The sequence below is a fragment of the Manacus candei genome, unplaced genomic scaffold (assembly GCF_025592945.1).
Source record: "Manacus candei isolate 608988 ecotype Guabito, Panama unplaced genomic scaffold, ASM2559294v1 h1tg000011l, whole genome shotgun sequence".
Classification (NCBI taxonomy): Eukaryota; Metazoa; Chordata; class Aves; order Passeriformes; family Pipridae; genus Manacus; species Manacus candei.
In genome coordinates this window covers 25,818,476-25,832,888 of record NW_026138059.1, presented here as the reverse complement: position 1 = coordinate 25,832,888, position 14,413 = coordinate 25,818,476, and the positions used below count along the sequence as shown (strand labels likewise).

At 41.6% G+C, this 14,413-nt stretch overlaps 1 long non-coding RNA gene across 1 annotated transcript in view; it reads right to left on the bottom strand.

Annotated features, from left to right (window-relative positions):
• Positions 1-208: 208 nt before the first annotated feature.
• Positions 209-14,413, bottom strand: part of LOC127466763 (uncharacterized) — a 44,491-nt gene continuing 30,286 nt past the window's right edge. Inside the window, exon 3 of the long non-coding RNA XR_007902849.1 lies at positions 209-462. This is a non-coding gene — a long non-coding RNA (uncharacterized LOC127466763). The remainder of the gene's footprint in view (positions 463-14,413) is intronic.

Below are 14,413 nucleotides of genomic sequence, written 5' to 3'. Positions count from 1 at the left end.
AGCTGGACACACATCGTGTTGCACTGGGACACCCATATCCAGCATTAACTCCCTTCCTCCACGCACTCTACTTGCGAGTGGAGATAAGGAGGGACTGCCCAAACAGGTGGCCACTCAAAAGGCATCAGTAACAGGCAGAGAAGATGTTGTAGGATTCCACTCCAGGATGCTACACAGACAGGTGCACATAAACAAAGGCAAGGAGACATGCATAAAAATTACTCCCCATGCTTTGTGCTGCACTCACTGTTGTTGTCAGTGGGAACTCCTTCATACTCTGCATAAGGCCAGACATGCTGGCAGCACTGCTGGTGACAGGAATGGTCTGGATCCTGTGTCATTTCAATGAGGGCTGCTGAAGAGTACCTGGCTCCAGACATCCTTCATTTCTGCTTGCTGCTCCAGTCCTGTTGCACCTCCAGAGTGGTCACTGCAAATCTGTATGATCGAAATGATCTCAGCCTGCAGTAAAATAAGATTTGGAAGAAAAAGATAAAACTGATAAGGGAAATGCTTACATACCGATGTATAAGAAAAACAAATCTTCTGGGGACATCCAGTATATTTACTAAACAAGCTGTGAAAAAAGGGAAAAGAATAGGCAAGTTTTCTGAAGTTATGCAGCATGGATGGGCATGAATTCAGGCAAGATCAGACAGGCCTGTAATAATCCATGTTTTCTGAATAAAGCAAGAAATTAAATTCTGAGCTAGAGCTGAGTTAGAGAATTACCAAGCACAGAGGAGGCTCCCCACAGCATGGAAAGCTATCTGTGTTTCCCCACATGGGATGTGAGATATTCCTCCCTTGAACTACCACTGTAACCTGGGCTCCCTGTCACTTACAGTAGAAAGGGATTTGTGTCTAAGGAATTTGAGTTTCACAGATCCAGAGGGGACAAATGACCCAGCACTGGGATGAGAGTTATTTTCCTCAACTGCCTGTCTGTCAAGTGCAGAAAGTGGCAAGTAGAAGAAAAGACGTGCCGGTTGCTGCAAGGCACAGCCCAGCCCCTCCGTGAGCAGTTACAGTAAGTTCATCTTTCTGGAGAAGCTTCCATTGAGTTTTACGTTGTGCAGACATTTCCTTTATTAAAGTTCCTGTATTACCATCCCCTCCCTGTCCTAGTTTGAGAGGACTCACCCACCTTGCTTCATTGAGGACTTTAGGAAACCATACTTGCCATGAACTTCCCCTAAAAGCAGCAACACTTGAACCATTCTCCTTTGGGGAAGTGGAGGTAGGTCACACAGATCCAGAACTGTGAAGTGGTTTAAATGCTGAACACTCAGTGTCCACCTGCTTCAGTGGTACCCTGTATATATTACAGGGTATTTATTATGTATACATATACATTATGTATGTCTTTCATTTATCTTCTAACCCTGGGTGCCCAAAGCACATATTACTGGACAAAAGTCACAGACTTATAAGATATTCAAACATTCACACTAATCTGTAGTCTCTGGAGTAAATCCTGCTTCTATTTTCAATCCAGCAAAGCTGCTGAGACCACAGCAAAGTGTGAATGCAAATGAAGACTCTGTTTGACTCACGATTTGTGCATCTTGACAGGCAGGGAACAAACGCAGTGCATCGTTGCCTCAGATAGTTCCTAATCTACAAAAGCAACCAAACAAAACCAGCCAGAAAGGGTTGGTAGGAGGGAAACGAAATTAAATAAAAGTTTTACTGTGCATTTTAGAAAAGGTCAAGGCTGGTGGAATTGCCTGCATATTGGCTTAAGCCAATTTTCCGGTAATGGATCATTCCTACTCTTATTCAGAATTATGTTCCTAAATGTGACAGCTAAGAAGAATTTTTGGGAAATCCCAAATAGAAATACAAGACTGTGCTCCCTGAAGACCGCTTACAGTGAGTCCAAAATCTGCAGTGTGTGGGTTTGCTGGCTCTGGACTGCACCTGCCACATAGATCCATCTCCCCCTGCATCTGTCCAAAGGCAGCAGTGATTTGGCCCAGGGCCACAAGATTTCAGTCATGGCAGCACAACAGTAGCAAGGAAAATGGCTCAGACATCTGGTTTGGTCTTGCTGTCATCCAGACAAAGTTTTCACATGGCAATATTTCTGAAAAGTCAACTGTGTCACAAATAGCAGCTGCAGATACTAGAGCTGCTGAAGACTCATAGCCAGAAAAGGTTTCCCCACAAAAAGATCCCTGTTAAGTTCAGGTTCTGTATGTAAATGAAATACTGCTGTTGGCTATGTTTATTGTTTAATGAAAAATATTTTGTTGGATTGAAGCCCTCTGAAGAATGTTACTGAGCTTATCACAAAGACTTTCTTCATACATTTCTTCAAGTAAAAAGATATTTTAGAAGGGACTGAAAAGCCAGACAAAGCAGAGAAAAACAAACATAAATACATAAATAAAGGCAGATCTCTATGTACATATGAGATAAAGGAAGATGTCACTCTTGTAATCAACCCTCATAACCAGATGATGCTGTAGGTCAATTTGAGGAATCAGTCAGCATTTTGGACTCAGAGGGTGTTGCCTTTGCAAGGAGGACCTGAGGAGGCATTTATTTGCCACAATATTGTAGATTTACTAAGAACAGACACAGAGGCCCCCTAGTCCTGTAGACCTGGTGGCTCCCATTAGCTGATTTTTTTATTAGAGTTAAGAAGAGAACTGCTGGATTGCAGGTGTGGATTACTGGAAAGGGGAGGTGAAGGCAAAGGTAAGCACTGACCAGGGCAGTTCAGTGCTGTCTCAGTGCATGACAGGGCCTGTGCATCCCCCCCTCACACTGCTGCAGCCACACCTAGTCCTGAAACAGATCCACATGCCGTCCTTTGACTTTCCAGATGATTCATGTTTGGGGCAGAGCCTCCCATTGCTTTACCTGTCTGTGACATTCTGCATTTCTGACCTGTGAGGGGCAGCTGGTGTGCAAGGCAGCAGAAGAATGATGGTCAGACAGAACAACAAAGGCAACAGGACAACTTCAAAACTAGGACAATAGCATGAAATCTAGGGAGTACACCATTGAGTAAAATGTCCAGAATAAAAAATTAGGCAATCAAGACAGCAGAGCAACCAGCTGAGGCCATGGGGATCATTGCCAGAAGGCACCATCCTAGAAGCCTGAGGGGTCCAAGGCCCTCAGTGGATGGGAACTGCCACAGCTTCACTCAGGCCAAACTGCAGACTTGCCTACTTACTTGTTAAATCCTGCACACTTCACATTGATATCCATCTGACAGCATTTTTAAAGCTGAAATCCCAATTTTCTCCACATCTTTTAGAGAGAAGTATTAGGCTTTACACCAGCTCATTAAAAAAGACTAAGCAAAGCTTAAAAATTTAAGCTGTAAATTTTAACTTAGTCTACAGGAAAGGTTTAGATTAGATACTGGCAAAAGTTTCTGAACTGAAAAGGTTGTCAAGCATTGGAATAGGCTGCCCAGGGAAATGGTGAAGTCCCCATCCCTGGAAGTATTTAAAAGACATGTAGATGTGGCATTTGGGGACATGGTTTAGTGGTGGACTTGGCCGTGCTGGGTTAATGGTAGGCTTTAATGATCTTAAAGGTCTTTTCCTATCAAAACAATTCTATGATTCTATAAGCATTGATTCAGAAAGGAAAATGCCTTGTTCAAAGGGCCCTTGTCTTTTTATAAATCAAGGGAATATATCCATGGTCTTGGTCCTTCATTTGCCATGCGTTGCTTTTACCCCTTGTAACTTTTTTGCATGGGAGATAAGAGATTTAGATATTGTTTGCAGCTCTCCTTTTCATGCAAACACTTTCTGCTTTTATTTTCTATTTACTGAAGCAAGGTATAATTGCAGTTAGTGTTTGTTTAAAGAGGATATATATATACAGTGTACTACTATGTATACATATGTATGTATATTATGGACTATTATTAAGCATACTATAAATACGACACTATAAATAACATATTTATTATTCCCTAGAACACATAGCCATTGTACCTTAACTTCAGCCCAAGGGGCTAGTTCTAACAGCTTGCTATAATTGAGCAGAGTGAGTGTTCAACAAGGGAAAGGACCCTTCAAAGGTGAGATGAGCCCACTTGTAATCATGGAGGTTTGACTGATTGAAATAACTCTGAGGAGCTTTAGTGGTTGTGGTACCACTGAAAAGTCAGCACCTTTTCTCAAAGACCAGATCTTACATATTTGTATTTATTATGCATTATATATCACCATGAGTGCCAGCAAACCTGCAATTCTCAGTCCTTCATGCATTTTTAGAAATGAGATAATCTGCACCTTACTTCTGGACTCCCAGTGTTCTAAGAAGAATATATAGTTTGGGAAGGAACCATTAAAAAAGCAGCAAAGAAACACTCACAGCAGCTCTGTGTACTGATTTCTATGATGTTATACAGGTCTAACTATAATTTTTCTTTTAACCTGATCAAATTCTCTGAAAAAGTGAATCATACGCACAAAGAAATATTGCTGTTCTAGTTATATTGTTGTACACGTCAAGAGATAGATCACATTTATTATTGTTTAGGCTTAATACATTACTTACTCCATTTCATGAATAGCTGTGCCAGTGTACTCAGGAACAAAAATAAATCCTAATGAACATTACAATGGCAGAAAGTAGTTGTACTGAATTGTGGGACATGGCCCAAGCAATCAAGAATGACTGAGAGAATCCAGGCAAAACTGGCAAATGCTTACTAACTGTCTCAGAAATACTCTATGAGGGTATGGAAGAACTCATCACCCCTAGAAATGCACTAAAGGAAGGAATTTCAGGGCTCCTTCATGTTCCAGATGAGCCACACAGGCACTTTGGACTTAGATTGGGACAAACTTACAATGATTTGTAGGACTTTGCAGTGAGCCAGAGATGGTTCACCAAAGAGCAAGAGATAACAAGGGACAACTCCCTATCACTGAAACACCCAGCATTTCACCATGGGCTCTGCAGAGGCAGGATATTTCTTTACATTTAAGAATTCAGTTCAGTAAAGGACTTAAGCAGATATTCAATAGCAGAGAGAAAAATCAAGCACTCATTGCTGCACAGGAGGGTTAAATCTGCTCCTAACCATGCCACAGGGCACTCCACTCTCAGCATCACAAATACAACTGTTGATCCTCTGGCTTCAGCTCTTTCTTTTCCATCCCTAGGTTTCACAAGACTTAATGTGAAGTCCAGTAGTAAAGCACGAGCATGAAAGGAATCCCTTTGCAGATGATTCAAAATCCATCCTGGCTTGCCTTGCTCCATTGCATGCTGTCATTCCTGTGATTGCTCCTTCTGGTGTAACTCCATTTTCTTAAAATAGACCATCTCTGAAGAGACAGTCATTAGAGTCAGCAGTTTATTTTGAACAGAGGGGAATACCAGGCATTTCAAGAGCCTGACAGCTTCTTCTTTTCAGCCCCATGATCAAGACAAATCTCCTGAGCACGTTTCTGTGCGAATCATCTTTCTGGCTGAAGTGATGCTCCCATCATTTTCCTTTCATGTTTCTAATTAGATGAAAGAATTTTGCACGGGATTTTTTGTAATGAGATTTATTGTCATGTCTTTTCTATATGGGCACCTACCTATAACCTGAGTGGCAATGACATGAAGGTAAAACTGAGCCTTAATATTGCAGGTTCAGATAATTGATGTAGTATGACAGAGGCTTTCTTTATGTCTCCTATACTCTGTGCCAGGGAGTTTTGTCCACTGTGTTGTAATCTTGTCACACTACTTCCCACAGTAGGAAATAAGTGTCCTAAGAATTAATAGGAGTCTTAAGGAGATTAAGTTATTAGGGCCTTTGCTAAGTGAACACAGTATTATTCACATACTTAGAGTTTAGCATGTGCTTAAATGCTTTTAACAAGTGCAGCTGAAGGAAGGAGACATCTCACACAGAAACATGCTGCATAATTAGAGGTGAAACAACAATATGCCCCTTCTAGGGCGCTGAAATGAATATGACCTGACCTGCTGTCTCACCCCAGCTTTCTATGTGTGAATATGATTTCAGTTCCTGAGTCACATATGTCCTTTTGCAATGCTCCCTTTCACTCAGATTCTTTTATGATCACTGCAGATGTATTTTGAGAAAAATCAAAATAAGGCACTTCTACTGAGGCAGAACATCTTCCCTTCCCAGAGATGATTTCATTTTTTTGTCTGTAGTTTATCCCACTGTAACTCATTTCCAACCAGCATTTTGAAAGGAACTCTTCTTGTAAAGCTAATTTTTAAATGCTTTTCCTTTTTAAGGCTGTTGCTTCTCAGGTAATTTTCCCTGTTACTATGATGTTGACTCAGAGCAGCACAGGATAGACAGAGGGAGGGAAGCAAGGTCTCCAGGTCAGTACTAGGACTTCTCTGTCTCCCTGGGACAAGGCATTTATATCTTCAAGCAGTTTATATCTTTCCTTGTGGAAAGTCAGTAAAAGATATAGTGAAGTGTTTCCTTGCAGTCATGAAGATAAAATATCTTTAGCGAAGTGGGACATTTTTAAACATCTGCATTACAGCAGAGCTGTAAACATAAGCAGAAATGCTTCCACACCTACAGATTACTTTGCCCACAGTTCAACTTCTGTAAGTAGCACAGGAACACAGAGCAGTGACGGTCTCTTTGCTGACACTCTTTCTGCATGACAGCACATGAAGATCCAATGCAAAAGATGGATTCATCTGAGACTTAAAAGCTACTTAGAGAAAAAAACTTGGGAAAGGTTTGTGGCTTTTCTGTCTGTTTCCATTATGACAACTTCTGGGCCTAAGCACTTACTCATGATTTTTCTAGTCTACTAACTCCTCTCAGCTACTGTCAGAAGTTTGTGCCAATGTCATTTGGCAGGCCTGGCCCTTGGAGGGAGCTGTTCCTTCTTCTGGTGACAGCTGCCGTGGCCTCTTCTGCTGTCAAGACTTTTCAAGATGTGAAGACAAGGAAACAGGCAGCAGTTTTGAACAAGATTTATTCAGGAGTTCATTGTTACAGACTCATAAAGGCTCAAAGGGGCCTCCAGAGGACACCTGCTATGATCCCTACTTAAAGGTGGACCAGTGAGAGCAGGTTGCTCAGCAGAACTTTAAAATCTCAGTGCTGAATGCCATGGGATTGCAGTCTGCCCATTTCCCTAGCCTGTCCAGGTCCCTCTGCATATCAGGCTGACCTTAAGCAAATTGACCACTTCCCTCAGTTTGATATAGTCTGCAAAACTGCTGAGAGTTCACTCTGTCCATCCATCCACAAAACTAGTAAAGACACTCAAGTGTTGGCCCCAGCAATGGTCCCTCTCACTAGTCAGACTTTGCAGCACTGGTCATATCCTTTGAGCCTTCCTGTCCAGCCACTTTTCCTTTCATCATCTCCTGATTTTGTCTGTATCTCACCAGTTTGGTTGCATGGATATTGTGGTGGATAGGTACAAAAGTCAAGGTAAACAGCATCCCCTTCTCCACTGAAATGGTCATCTCATCATAGAAACCAATCAAGTTTATCCGGCACGATTGGCCCGGTCACCTTCTTGCCCTTCACAGGATCATAAACTGCTTTCAGGAGGATTTGCTCCACAGTTTTTCCAAGGGCTGTGGTGAGTCTTCAGTAGTAAATGTAGAAAGATTCTCAAAACATTTCAGACAGAGAATGAAATATCAACTCCTGGAAAAGAAGTATTAACCCTGTAAGCGTTTAGCAATATATGTATAAAAGTGGGTTATAAACCTCAGGGATTATTGTGCTACTTTTACAGGAACTGCAGGTGAATGAGAGCACCACTGAGGTGGTGTGAGGGTGCTGCACTGCATCCCTCTCCCACTGAAACTTCCAGTGTTGAGGTGTCAGTCAGCATTGTCAAAGCACTTTTATCTGTGTCCACCTCTGTGCTACACCATTCTGTAACCCCTGACAGTGAGGTCTTGTTGATCAGAGCAAGAGTACCAGGTAGTCGGTGCTTAATTAAAAGTTAATCTATTTTTAACCCTCAAGTGTTAATTTACAGATGTTAGTGGCATAGGATCTGTGGTGAAAGGTACAGTATTCAGGGTGAGCAGTGAATTGGTTGATTTCCTTAGGATTTTAGGAAGCTGTTCATCTGTCTGCAGTGTTTCCTTTCAAGGATACTCTTTTGATTATTTTTTTTAGTCCCCCCCCTCCCATTTGTTACTGATTATTGTGTTTCTGGTAGCTGAAAAACACATTTAAGTTGGATATTAAAAAAAGGTTCTTCACCCAGAGAGTAACTGGGCACTGGAACAGACTCCCCAGAGAAGTGGTCACAGCACCAAGACTGACAGAGTTTAAGAAACATTTGGATGATACTCTCAGGCACATAATATGACTCTTGGGGGTGGCCCTGTGCAGGGTAGGAGCTGGACTCAGTGATCCTTGTGGGTGCCTTCCAACTCGACATATATTGTGATTCTGAGAAAAATACCGTTCATCTGTGCATAGAGATTATTAATGATATTACACCACCTGTAATATTTTGTCAGAATGAAATTTAAGTAGCTCAAGAAGCTCATACAAATAAAGATGCTCTAAAAGTTTGTTCTCTCTGGGAACAGGTACTTTTTGCTAAAAGTTTTCTGCTTTCTAGTTCTCGACTTATGAGACCAAATACAGCAACAAAGGACCAGGAGGGGAACAGTCCAGCACAGGCAGTTAGGAGTAAAACAACACCCTGTGAAGGTAGACAGGCACTGATATTTTGATTATCAGTGCTACAAAGTTCTACTTCCCTTTGTAAATGATATAGAATAGCATGTGACCATCTACCCCACTGGTATTCATTTTGGCAACCAGTCCTTTTCATGAATGAGTAGTGACTCATAAAACCTGATCCAAAGCTCACTGGATTTCAGGGGAACTTCTCTTTTGGTATCACAGGACTTGGTTTGGCTGCATGACAGGCTAAAGGGGTTTGCACACATCCGGCAGGAGCATGGAGTAATTAAAAGCTTATCTGTAAAAATGTGCTCTACAAGATCCTGTTCTATGGGATTTCTGCTTGCCCTCCTGAAATAGTCTGCTTCCTGCTTTCCTGCCTGAACAATGAAATGAACCTGATTGATTAGCTACTATAAAAAGTATACTCTCCATGATAAAATAAAGCCTGCCATTCCCTGATGATTTCTGTTGCTGAATTCTCTAATAATTGAGACTACTCTGCCAAGAAAAAATTGCAAGCTTCTTGGCAATTTATTGCAGTGTCTGAAGGGCTACATATTACCAGCTACAACCTTTGACATCAGCTCATAGTGATCTCAGAAATTACATGGGGAACAAGCAGAATTTGTGTGTGTTCGTCCTGTTAAATTATTGCTGCAATAGAAGGACCATCTGTCCATTTAATGGGAGAATCTGCTTTAAATTACCTAAATCTCTACACAGATAAGCATGTGTATAATTTGTTCTTTTTAAACAAACAAAGAGAAAGGGTTGTGTTCCCCTCCCACTCACACGCAAAGACCAAGGAGAGCCTTTTCTGACACTGTTTTGTCCCATTTACCTATGTTTTAGCACCGTTAACATCAATGGCTTTTATTGGTTCTAATGTACCTTAATTCGGTGGATATCAAATCTACTGACGGCTGAATCTGGAGTACATTTAATGTCACCTGCACTGAATCATCCTGGTCATCACCTAAGAATATCCCAGACTGACTCACGATGGTTTACTGGCCCAACAAAAGGAATATTAATGTTTTTCAGGCTAATGGAAGAAGAGCTGCACCCATGAGTCCATGTACTCCACAAAAAATGCTGTTTTGAACTTGTTAGTCAGACAAGATTTGGACAGGATTTTCTGCAGTAAATCCCCTGGATTTGAGGGCAGCAAGACTAGCTCTTTATTTAAAAGCAATACAGGTCAGTGTCAAACATCCCAAAGGGCAAGTGGCACTTCCAATTCTGTATACATCAAAGCAGAGCCTCTTCTTTGCTTCCCTGAATCAAGGTGGCCTCATCCAGGGTGTTGGTAGGGAACCAATGCTGCTTTGCACACTCCCCAGGGCATGTACCAAACCTCTTCTGGATTTGCATGAGTCTCCAGAAGGAAGCCTTCACTACCAAAAGTCTTCTGCAGAAATGACAGAAAAACTGGCTATTGTTTACATGAATGGCCAGTCTGGACAATGGTCAATCTGGGTAAGTCTGTAAGAATGAAGGTTGCTTCGAAATATATGGAAAGACCTGTAAGTTGTTTTCTGGCTTCTGTTTATCTTCATTGTGGGCAGAGGTGCTTATTAACATTTACATATAACTTTACTTTGCCAAAGTGTAATTTGCCTGCTTCCCAAACTAAATTGGACAACGAACATATGACCACTTTCCCAGCTTGCAGTGCAGTGTTGGCCGCATGTTATGGAGAGTGTTGAACCTCTAGTCACATAATAGTGCAAACTACCGTGAAGAAAAAATATAATTAGCTCATTAAGAAAACAGAAAATCTCTTCTGTCAGGCCATATCTGACTTAGCAATTTCATCATTCATGTCCAGCCAGGCAACACAAAGCACAACCTTCCTTTTCACCTGGTTGCAGCCTACATAAGGCATATGAAAACCTCAGATGCAAAATTAAACCACACATAGTAGGCTACTATGGAAGTAACGATTGGTTCCAGTTATTACTTAGCTCTTTTTTCAGACTTCTATCTATGATCCCAACCTCAAAGAGATATCTGGACTGATGCAAATGCTGCCTTCTGTCATGTTGTCCCTGTGGCTGCAACATCCACTCCATATATTGCTGCTCCTTGTCCTCCCCACACCTGCTCACAGCTCTGGTAGTTCAAAGGAATGCAAACCCCCAAGCTCACGTGGAATAAAGCAAATACAGGAAAAGCTAATAGTAACCCCTCCCTGCATGGCCTGTAATAATGTCACAATAAGCATTCTTGAGAAATACGTATTTAGGTGAAACCTGAAACGTGTTAGAGTTGACCACTCTCTTTTTGTCACAGACAAATATGAGAAGTGTGGAAAACCCACATTTCAGCTGAGACACACAATAGCTTTTCTACAAAACACATAGTTATAATTCTTTTATTTGGTCAAAATTCAGAATTTTCATAGGGAGAAATTCTAAACTTTTCTGTGTGATCTGGCTATGCAGGAAAAATAACATTGCCACTAGCAGGGCAGTGGAGGTCACTGCTTGTAATCCACTGTGTGGAGAGAGCAGATGTGTGCCTTGCAGATGTAGCTCAGGGCCCCGCCTTCCCCTCCCCTGGCTGCTTAAGGATTAGCTGTGCTTGGTCAAATAAAAATTATCCAGTCTTACTGAAGCATCATCATCTGACAAACCAGTATTTAAGGGAACAGGGATGGAAATGGGACTATGGTAAAACTGTCAATAAAATCTTTCTGCTAATATCAGATAAAAAGGTCTGAACATCAAGAGGTCGTGGCAGAAGACAAGAAAACTGTTTCCTGCCATCCAGGGGTAACAGATGAGGCAGCAGATGCCAGCCAGCATGACAACTGTAGGAGTGCAAAACTTTGTATAGGGAAAAGACACATACAGGTGGGAAGAAAACTGAGCAAGTGAGCCTCCTGTCAGAAGGTTCAGCAACATCTGCACACCCTTGTATGTGGTGCTAAGGCATCCTTCCCCATGTGAACCCCCAGCTTTGAAATATTACCTTCCCATCTTATTTCCTCATGATCTTCAAAGAACAATTGGAATGTTCATATACTTGCATCAAATTTTCAAGAAGCACTATGTGAAAATCAGGATCTGAAGGACAAATATGGCAGTGTCCTTGGAAGAAAAGAATGGTCCAAAGGATTCCTTTTGAACTTTGCAGCTCATCTGCATCCCTGTATGCTCCAGGCAGATAATTTCTTGAACCAAGAATGAGAGCTAACAGTGACTGAGTAGAAAAAATCTACAAGAATTCCAAAGAAGATTGCCAGCTCCAAGATAGGATCCAGACCCCTCAAAATCAGAGACAATCCTTAAAAAATTTTCAAAGACTATTTGATTCTTTTTCTCTCTCTTCTTTGCTTTCACAGCACATGTCACTAAGCAGTTCTCTGCAATCCATTGCATATCATGTGACTCCTCTCAGTCACATCTCGGAGGTGGAAAAGTTAATTGTGCGTCCACAATTTGACTGCATAATCATAAAATTGAGTGAAATGGGACTTTGGGAGAAATGCTGCGTGCCATTCAAGTTTTGTGATAACATAAGGAGAGCTGGGAACTGTTGTGCTATCTCTGGGCAGCAGAGTGCTTGGGCAGGAACAGCTCTGCACACCCACAGCAGGTAACAGTGTCAGTAATTTCTTTAAGAAGAGTGATTTTTTTATTAAAAAGAACCATGCTTGGCAACTTTTTGAACCATCCTTAAACATCAACTCTTACTTCATCCTAAGCTGAGTTTCAAAATGTCTTTAAGAAATGGATTCAGTTTGCCCGCTGCTAAAAGTCTGCAGCCCTAGCCTATGATCCATGCCAAGCACCGAACCCTGTTCCATGGACACACACAGAGCAGAGCCACCTCTGGGGACATCTCTTTCAGTCTGCACACAGGAGTTACCCTCCAGGGTCTGCCACCTCCACCCTGAGCATCTCTGTGGAGATCTATCCTGTTCAGTAACATCAGCTCATCTTTCTTCTGTCCCTGCTTGTTGAAGAATTTTTATAGTACCCCTTAAGACAGCTAATTACCAGGAGAGATAATTCCACCAGCAGGACAAACCCACTCTCCTCAGGCTCTTTACAGGGAGCACCTATCCTACCTTTAATCAGCATCAGTACCTAGAAATGCTGAAATGCCACAGTCTGTTGAGAAGAATGAGGTCACCTCCTGGTAATCCCTCTCTCCTTAGGAGTACAGATGAATACAGAGCATTCAGCATATAGTGCTCCATACCTAGTGCTGCCCACACTCACAGAAGTATGCAAGGCTAAAGTTCAGAGGGGGTTTTCTAAAAGCCCTCCACCCAATTTGAGAAGCCGATCATCTTTGTGGCCCATAATGTTTCAAAATGATAGTGTAAAAGTCCATGAAGAGAAACAGAATCGCATTTGCTGTCAGATCACAGCTAAGCAGAAAACACAGTAGGCAAAGAACTCCCTGCTGAGCCCTAAAGCTGTGTCTTGTATTTGCAGTGAGTTTACCAAATCAAATCACAGGGTAATTTAGTGAAACTGAAACTGTGTAAAGTCTCACAGGCAACGTTCGCTTTCAGATGCAGTGGAGCATCTCATGTTGAGCTCCAAGTGAGGAAAGGCTGTATATGCCACTGCAGGCAAGGTTTCAAAGAGCAGTGCAAAATAGGTAATAAAAGTGCACCAAAGAACCAGGAAAAACATCTGAGTGCTTGAGTTGAGAAATAGACCCCATTTACAAGGGACAGACAAGTTTAGGAATGCAATTGCAGGTAAAATAGTCAAATAAAGACACAAATAGGCTCCTGCTTGAGAGATTTGTAAATCACATACCCCATAGGCAGCAAGCCCAGAAAGCTAAATTGGATTCAGACTTACTTAGAAATCCTTAGAGAAATTATGTTTTCTTTTATTTCCCTGTGGATGTATATTTTCACTGCTCTACCTCCCACCATTTACAAAGAGGACAAATAAGAATGATTGTCAATGAGTGCAATGTTGTGAGCAGCACAGGAAAAGGAAGCTGCTACCATAACCGTTGGGCTGATTTGTGCCTGTGATTCCCATCAGATGCGGGTGTAACAGCACTCTCTCTAAGGTGGCACATTTTTGCATCTAAATTGATTGAGTACAAAGACTTACAACTGAAGTTGTCAAATTGGACTCTGCTATGAGGCAGGTTCAGTCGCTCATTTTTGACAGAGATTGTTACATCTCACTGATGCCGTATCTTTCTAAGAAAAGGATTGGATTGTTTTTCAATTACAGGTCCTGGACAGTAAAAGACCCTGATTCAGATTGCGTTTTGATCACCTTCTGCATATGCCAAAAATCAGAAACACTCAAATGGAAAAAGATTAGGGAACATTTCTTAAGTTACATTGTTTTCCAGTCACTGATTCTGGAAGAAAATTACCAGACAAACTGCCTGGTAATGTTCCTTGACAAGTGATTATATTACCAGCAATAAGGAGATATTATTTATTGACTGTAGCTTGAATGAATAAAGCTTCTCTTAAGCGGCTCTGCTCTTTTCTTGCTGATATAATAATAACACTTACAACAGCAGATGACTGCTGAAACCTTCCTAAGGCTACCGGAAAGAAAGGCTACGTTACCTTTATGTGCAAGATCACGCAGGAGAGTGACAAGAAGATCTGTACCGCTGTGTTACCACCAGTCAGGGACTGTTTCCCTTGATGTGCTCAGTACAGTCAGACAGAATTAAAATGGTTTTGAGGGAGAGGTTGGACTGCTGAAACAAAAGACTGGCAGACACTTATTTGCTCTTTTATATTATCACTGATTCCAGGGA